Source organism: Phyllobates terribilis, unplaced genomic scaffold, assembly GCF_046119375.1.
Source record: "Phyllobates terribilis strain yellow unplaced genomic scaffold, ASM4611937v1 Scaffold_8__6_contigs__length_399053987, whole genome shotgun sequence".
NCBI lineage: Eukaryota > Metazoa > Chordata > Amphibia > Anura > Dendrobatidae > Phyllobates > Phyllobates terribilis.
In genome coordinates this window covers 274,890,220-274,898,581 of record NW_027362768.1, presented here as the reverse complement: position 1 = coordinate 274,898,581, position 8,362 = coordinate 274,890,220, and the positions used below count along the sequence as shown (strand labels likewise).

The 8,362-nt window shown below is 51.5% G+C and overlaps 1 long non-coding RNA gene across 1 annotated transcript in view; it reads left to right on the top strand.

The window, feature by feature from the left end:
• The first annotated feature begins 7,575 nt into the window (after positions 1-7,575).
• Positions 7,576-8,362, top strand: part of LOC141156512 (uncharacterized) — a 133,678-nt gene continuing 132,891 nt past the window's right edge. The window contains exon 1 of the long non-coding RNA XR_012247651.1: positions 7,576-7,648. This is a non-coding gene — a long non-coding RNA (uncharacterized lncRNA). The remainder of the gene's footprint in view (positions 7,649-8,362) is intronic.

Below are 8,362 nucleotides of genomic sequence, written 5' to 3'. Positions count from 1 at the left end.
TAAAGGGCCCAAAATTAAGATAACGTAGATGGGAGAGGTCTCTATGAATAGGAATTCCTAAGTATTTGATACCCTGTGAGGGCCAGGCAAAGGGAAAGTTGGACTGGATGGAATCCTATATGGATTTGGGGAGGGAGACATCGAGGGCCTCAGACTTCGCTGCATTGATTTTAAAATTTGACCATGTAACAAAGTGATCTATTTCAGCCATAACAGCATGGATGGATATATGTGATTGAGTGATATATACTAGGACATCATCAGCAAATAGAGAGCACTTGTACTCGGTGCCTCCCACCTCAATCCACCTAATATTGGGGTTATGGCGAATTGATGAGAGCAGGTGCTCCGTCACTAGGATGTATAAGAGAGGGGACAGAGGACATCCCTGCCTTGTCCCATTGGTGATTGTGAAAGGTGATGAAAATGTTCTGATGCACCCCCTGGGCCTTGGGACACCCGGAGCCGGACCCTTTTTGGTGGATGCTGGTGGTTGTAGTCTTCGTGGCGGCGACCCGGTTCCGTGGCTCAGGGTGGTCAAACCAGTGGCGGAACTATTTATGTGGTTTTGATGTTTAAATGTCCGACTACGCCACCCGTGGATTGCGGTCAGAGTGAACCGCCGCTGCAGGGCAGACCGCTGAGGCTGGTGTTGTGGGTGCAGCAGAGCGTAGCATAACTCCCCACGGGAGGAGTATAGCCTCAGGGCAGTGTATGCGGAGGATGGGGGTGATGGTGCAGGGCAGCAGCAGTAACGACACGGAGTCAGTGATGCAGTCCAGGGCCTTTACTCACAGTTCTTATTATCCAGACCACGTCTGCAGGTAACGGCTGCCCACGTCGTACTGTGCTCACCAGGTGAGGGGCTCAGACAACTCCCAGATAACTTTGGAGCGCTTCACAGGACCCCCTTTGTGTGTCCTTTGTCTGGCCTTTCTTACCAACCCTTCTGTCCGGCTGCCTCGGGCCTCCTCTTGGTAAACTTGGCGCCAGTTTCCCTGACCCTATGTGGTGCCTTCCTAGCGGGTGTAGCGAGGGGCTGCGCCACATAAAATGTCACAGCCTCCGGTTTCTAGCTGAGGGTCGTTTCCTGCCTCCACTAGTTTCGGGGACCGGTCTCCCCCTTTGGCCTGACCCCTCCACGCAGGTGGATTCGGGCGTGCGGTGGCGACTCGCCCGTCCGCACCCCTGGGATCCCTTCATTCCTCGTTCCTGGAGCCTTCTCCGCTCCTCTTCCTTCCTTCTCCCTCTTCCAGGCCTGGGCCTCTGTTACTAGGCCCGCCTCCGGAGCAGAGCTCATGCAGAGCCCCTGCTCCCTGCCACTTCTGCTCAGACTTCTCTGCACTGAACTAAGATGGTGCCCACCTTTTATACTCCCTTCTCAATGCACCCAGGAACTGCTTCCTCCCTGCTCCTGCACTACAGGGTTCCCCTTCCTCAGTGTTCCCTCCCCCCACTCCAGCCAGGGACAGGGACTGTCGTGCCCATCTCAGAGGCATATTGGTCGCCCTGCCCCACGGCAATGTGGTGTAATGCATGCAGGTGTCGGGTCCTGATCCACACTCCATCCTTACCTGAGAGTGAGATATCACACCTCTGGGTGAGGTGCAATACCTCTGTAGCAACCGAGCCCTCAGGGGGCTACAGTTCCATTTATCTTCAGCCTAGGTGACGTATTGTGATACAGGGCCGTGATTTTGGCTATAAAAGGGTCCCCTAGACCCCTACCCCAAGCTTTTTAAGAGAATCATATATGGCGTGCCAGGAGACTCTATGGAATGCTTTCTCAGTATCCAACGAGAGTATCTAATTACAAATTTTTAACTGCATCTAGCCCAGGAAATACTTTGTGCCTAGTAGCAGTGTCTGCTAGTCAGCGGATTATCCCGGCTGTTAAGCAAGCTACACCACCTGTAGTTTAGACACTTAATTTTTTCAAAGGAAATGCTTCGGGACCATGGGATACTCAGTGAAGAGCATCAGGAGGCACCCAAGGCATAGGGGCTAGAACTGGCAGTAGGATGCCTTGCGGTGGACAGCCGAGCTCGATCCTTATAAAAGCTTTTTAACTGCAGCAGCTTTAGTGGACGCTACTGGAGCTGGAATTACGCGGCTGCTGGCATGAGACTTGCCCTCCAATAGATCCTTGTAAATGGATTTAAAGTGTATTCATTCAAATTAGAGAGACAATTTAAATTAAAAAGCTTAGAGCTGCCTCCACCACAGGGGGGCTCGCTCGACCCACCAGCGGACAGGCACCAGTATTGGGAGAGGGGGGCTGGCCATCAGGGTTCACCGCGGCTCTGGCACAAACCCGGCGACACGGAGGTGGCACGGGCAGGAGCGGACTGGCCGTGTCGGCTTCTCACTTTTTGGATTTTAAAAGGGCATGACATGCCTATATCTGTGTCTCTCCCTCCTTTTACTCCTCCACCTCTTTTATTTTCGCATGACTATATGTACTTTTCACTTTTCCATGTGTTAGTTATGTCTTCTGAGCAGTTTGTCAGCTTTTGGACACCTTTGAAGGTGTTTTCTATGTGTTTCTATGTGTTTTTGTTTGCCTGCCTTTGGTTTTAACGGTGTTCGAAGGTGTTCGACGAACAGTTCGGCGAACACACGGGTGTTCGACGAACCGAACCGAACTCGAACACTACGGGGGTGGCTCAACACTAATCTTTAGCTGGTGGAAGGACTCCTCTTCCGGTTTATCCCACTTGAAGGGTGGCTTTTGACTCCTGGACTTAGACTGTCCGATTAGGAGGTCCTGGATAGGAGCTGCCATCTTAGTGAACCCGGGGATGAACCTTCGGTAGTAGCCTACCAACCCGAGAAACTGTCTCACCTCTTTGATGTTCGAGGGGCTTGGCCAGCTCTTGATTGCCGTGATCTTGTCAGGGTCGGGGGCCACTCCTTCCGCGCTTACCACGTGCCCTAGGTACTGGACCTTTGGTTTCAGCAGGTGACACTTCGATGGTTTCACCTTCAGGCCATAGCCTGCCAGGGCTTCGAACACCTCGGCCAGGTGCTTTAGATGGTCCTCGTAGGTCTTTGAATAGACGATCACGTCGTCCAGGTAAAGGAGGACCGTCTCGAAGTTTCGGTGCCCTAGACAGCATTCCATCAGCCGCTGGAAGGTCCCTGGTGCGTTGCAGAGCCCGAAAGGCATACAGTTGAACTCGCTCAGTCCCATCGGGGTGGTGAAGGCGGTCTTCTCCTTGTCAGCCTCTGCCACAGGAACCTGCCAGTACCCGCTAGTAAGGTCCAAAGTAGAAAAGAAGTTAGCTGATTTTAGTGCGGCTAAAGACTCCTCTATTCTAGGCAGCGGATATGCGTCTTTGTGGGTGATACGGTTGATTTGTCTATAGTCGACGCACATTCTCATGGTGCCGTCTTTCTTTTTCACCAGAACCAAGGGGGCTGCCCAGGGGCTACAGCTGTCTCTAATGACCCCAGCTTCTTTCATTTCTCTTAGCATGCCCTTGGCGTTCTGATAATGTGCAGGGGGTACAGGCCTGTGTCTCTCTTTTATTGGTGGGTGGCTCCCTGTGGGGATGTGGTGTTCTATCCCCTTTACTCTGCCGAAGTCTAGCGGGTGCTTGCTAAAGACTCTATCGTACTCCTGTACCACCCGGTAGACTCCTTGTTTTTGGTGCAGGGGAGTGGAGTCAGCACCCGCATGGAGTTTCAGGCACCAGTCCTCCTTTTGTTTCTGGGAGCCATTACCCTCCGCCTGAGGAGATGGAGGCAAGGGTTCCACGGCCCTGATAGCTTTGTGTTCGACCACAAACAGCTTGGCGAGTGTAGCGTACCTGGGTAAGTGTACCTCCCTCTCCCCAATGTTGAGGATGCGGACGGGCACCCTCCCATGACGGACATCAACCACCCCCGGGCTGTCAAAATGGTGGGCCTGCTGTCTGAGTACACGGGTTCTACCATGGCTTGGTAGTCTCTACCTCTCAACCCGATTGCAGTCCGACACCAGATCATCATTTCACTTTTGGGAGGCATGGAAATAGGGAATGGGTCACTCAGTCTTACGCTACCGATCTCACCACCAGACAGTTCTACCTGCTGCCGTCTCATCAGGGCTTTTATCTCCTTGTTGAGGACTCTCTGTTGGCTGGAACTAGCATTCACCGCCACCTGTTGTAAGATTACAATTACCTCTGAAAGACAATTTTCAATTATGTTAGTACCCACAGTTATTTAGGGTGACTTTCACGACGGTCAATGTCCACAATAATTACTCCCTGTGCCGACAGTTCAACTTTACCAATTTTAATGGTCATCTCCTTGAACCCCATCTGCGGCACGGGTAAGCCATTACTGGCGATGATGCTCAAGTTACTGTCTGTATACCGCGTGATATCAGCATCAGTCCAATACTGCTTAAAAAGTACATAAGGGATAGTGGTTACTTGTGACCCAGTATCCAGTAAGGCGCTCATGGGGATACCGTCCAGCACCACGGGTAAAACCGGGCACCCCCCAACGTACTTATTACGCCAATTGTAAGGGCCTGGTGATCTTATGCCTGGGGGTTGGCCCTCTGCCCCAGGTTGGACCCGTTTAAATTACAGTACCTGGAAATGTGTCCGGGCTGGTTGCATCGACGGCAAATGGGCTGTCCATCCTCTGCGTAGCGGTCTGTGGGCCTCCCTCGGAACGACGGAATCCTCCTCTGTTGACGCCACGGGACATCCTCCGGACTTGAAGCCAGCTCGATGGGTCTTGACGGGTCCACTTGCAACGCCTGGACGGTCCTGGTCAACGCCGCGACGCTCTTGGTCAGCTCCTGGACTTGGTGGTGCAGGTCTTTCGACGGGGCTTGGTTCAGGGCCTGTGCATCAGCCCCCACGGAGTCCATAGAGGAGGGTGCCTCCTCCTGGTGGTAGGTGAGAGCAGGGCGCCGGGGGTTTATAGCGCCACTGGTTGCAGATTCACGGAGCACCCTTATGGCCCTGTCCTTGAATTGGGCAAAGGTCAGGTCGGGGTTCTGAAAGAACATGAGGCGCAGCTGGGCCCTGTGGGCGCTGGACAGCAGACCTTCTATGAATTGTTCTGTTAGCAGTTTGTCCATTTCCTGCACACTGCCAGGGTCCGTTTGTTGGATAGCCCTCAAGGCTTCCTGCAGATTTAGGGCATAGTCTCTGATGCTGTCCTGTGCCCGCTGCTTACACCCATAGAACCTCATTTTAATTTCAGCGGAGGTACGTGTGTCAAAGGTACCCCGCAGCCAGGCCAGAATACCCTTCACAGTTCTTTTCTCCTCAGTGGGCCATGATTTTACCTCCCTCTGGGCTGCGCCAGTTAACTGCCCTGTTAATATGCTGACCTTCTGTTCCTCTGTCAGGGGGTAAACGTGGAACAAACTGTATAGCCTTTCCTTGAAGTCAGTTAGGGCATGGGGCTCCCCTGAGTATTTGGGCAGCCAGGCCGCTCCAGGGATGTAGGGCAGGGAAAAGGGCATCACCGCTGCTGCAGCTGCGTTGGTGGTAGTGGGCGCCTCTGTGTCCGACATCTTCCTCCCCCCTAGTTAAGCGTGGCCTACCTTCCGACGATCCTCTTCTGTAGGCCGCGGCTCCGCTGCTGCTGCTCTGGACGATGACCTTGCGTCGCGTCCTGATGACGTCAGCGTCGCTCTCTCTCCCTTCCAGGACCTTGCGCAGCGTCGGTGCGTGGGGCGGATCTTCGGGTCTCGCGCGCTTTCTGCGTCCACGCCCCTCTTCTTCCCGTGCGGCGTCCTGAAGATGGCGTCCGATGGCGGGAAACAGCTGCGGATGGCGGGAAGACGGCAGAAGACGGCGGGAAACGGTCCAAGATGGCATCTGATGGCGCGAATCGGCTCCGGATGGCGGGAAACGACTCGGGACGGTGGGAAACTTCGCCACAGGTAAGTTACAAAAGTCTTTTTCAGGCACGCAGTACCCGGTGGTTGCGGGCATGAAATCCTGCCGACTACGCCAAAGCTGACTCGCCCCCTGGGCCGTGGGGCACTCGGATCCGGGCAATAGGGAACGATGGGAGTAGTTGTGGCAACCCGGTTCCGTGGCTCAGGGTGGTCAGGCCAGTGGTAGTCCGTTATGTGCTATTGATTATGTCCGACTACGCCACCCGTGGATTTGCGGTCATTAGGAACCGCCGCTGCAAGGCAGACCGCTGGGGCTGATGATGTATGCAGCTGGGATGGTGTGACTCCCCACGGGAAGAGTGCGGCCCCAGGGCAGTGTAGTGGATGTTGGGAGTGATGGTAGTGAGAGTCCCAGTACCGGTAGTGCTGGAGGCGCGAAGGAGCACACAGACAATAGGTTGCAGTCCAGGATCTTTACTGAAACAGGTAAACTGACCCATAAACAGTCCCAGCTAGGAGGGGACCTGGATGTCTGAGAGCAACGGGGAAATTGGCCCTGGTCAGGGTGAGGGTGTAGGCCTACCGTGCTTTCTGCGCTCCTTCTGGCTATCTCCTCGTTATAGGGTAACAGCCCACGTTTCCGAGCTTTCCGTGTATTCTCGCCTGTATGGCCTGCGACGTGGGTTCCTTTCTGCTCCCAGCCTTGTACGGCTTTACTGGTCCCTTCGGTTGTGGCAGGGCCTCCAGGCTTCTTAGGCCAAGGAATATACAGTCCCTTGCAGACTGGTTATCTGCTAGAGGATGTGGAATCCTCCCAGCCTCAGACACCAAAGTCTGGAAAAGTAAGTCTTTTATCTGCCAAGACAGGCTCTCTTCGCCTCTTGTCTCTGGCTTGTGGCTCTCCTCCTGCCACACTCCCTCTTAGGTGCAATACAACTGTCTGTCCCTGCTCTGCTCTGGGACACGTCTCAGTCCTGAGACAGGCCTTCAAGTTCTCTCTAACCCTGCCCCCAGTACCAGCTTTTATAGGGGCAGCCAGCTCCCCCTACTGGCCTGAGACAGGAGGCATTGCATGCTAATGTTCCCCTGACTAGAGAACCTCCCCCTTGCTCTCAGACACAGCTTTAATTACACTTGTGGCATCCAGGCCAGGGTGACACATTATACAGAGCTCAGCATTCAGAAAACTGGGAGATCTGCAGCAGAGAAAACTGTTTTTCAGCCAAACTGCAGCAAGCAGCCCAGAAAGTGATACATCTCTTGCATGCTCCTACATTATGCTGCTCTCAGATTAGGCAGCAAAAAACTGCTGACAGTTTCCCTTTCAAGACTTAATATGTGTAGCAGCAGTAAAGCGTTATCTCATGAACATCTAAAGAAAAAAATGCTGCTCAGGTAACAAAATATGAAGATCTTGATACTTCTTTGCAATGATGCAAATAGATTTTTTATTCAATCAGCAATCCAAAATCATCCATAGCAGCTCTCCGGCAAAGAAGTGGGTTGATGATAATGTAAGGTGCCCCTGTTTTAAAATACTCCAGCGGAGTATCACTAGACCGCCAGCGCTGCTGCCTTACTCCTACCTGCTTCCATCAGTTTTTTTCACTGGCAATCCGGTCTGATTACAGAAGACCAAAATGTCATGATCTTGGATTATGGATTGAATAAAAAATCTATTGCATTATACAAAGAAGTGCCAAGTTCTTCCTATTTAGTGACAAGGGGTGGACCTCTCTTTGAGCACCGGACCATATCCAGGAGTGCCGTGAATCCTACTTTTCAGCTGCTCAGGTAAGGCAGGGATAAAAAAACAAAGTTACATGGTTATGCATTTTGGGTGGGGATTTTTTTGATCATACACACACTTTATGCCTGAGGCAACAATAACATTTAATACAACCTTGTTTTCTTTACAAGCAGCTTATACATAGTGATACAATTACTCAGCAATCAGAATTCTATACAACGAACTATTCTTCCCATTTGACACAAATTGATATCCAGACATTTCAACTTGAAATTCACTTTCTAGACATTATAACATTACAGAGGAAATTCTTCTTGTTGGAACCAAACAAATTTCCACAAATTAAAAGCAAAAAAAAAAAAAGCCTCTCCCCAAGAGGACACATTTTGACATGGAAGCTGGGGAAATGAGAAGGAAGAGGTTCAATTATGGGTCTGGAAATATTGAGATGGATTGTATTTGTAACTATCCCACAGAGCTGTGTACAGGGTAGTTTGTACATTGCTTTATATTGGTGCTTCGCTATCATTGTACATTTTGTGTAGTACTGAATATTACATGCCACGCTCTAAATCTGAATATAACATGAGACACAAATGTCATATTTACTGTATATTGAAACTGCAATTTTTGTGATGTTTTTTTTACTTTATATCTCATGCTTACATGTACATTACTGCTCCAGATACTCTCCATGGTGTATGGTGTTGTAATAGAAGTCTATTGGATCTCCTTATACCTCCATTTTCATACACACA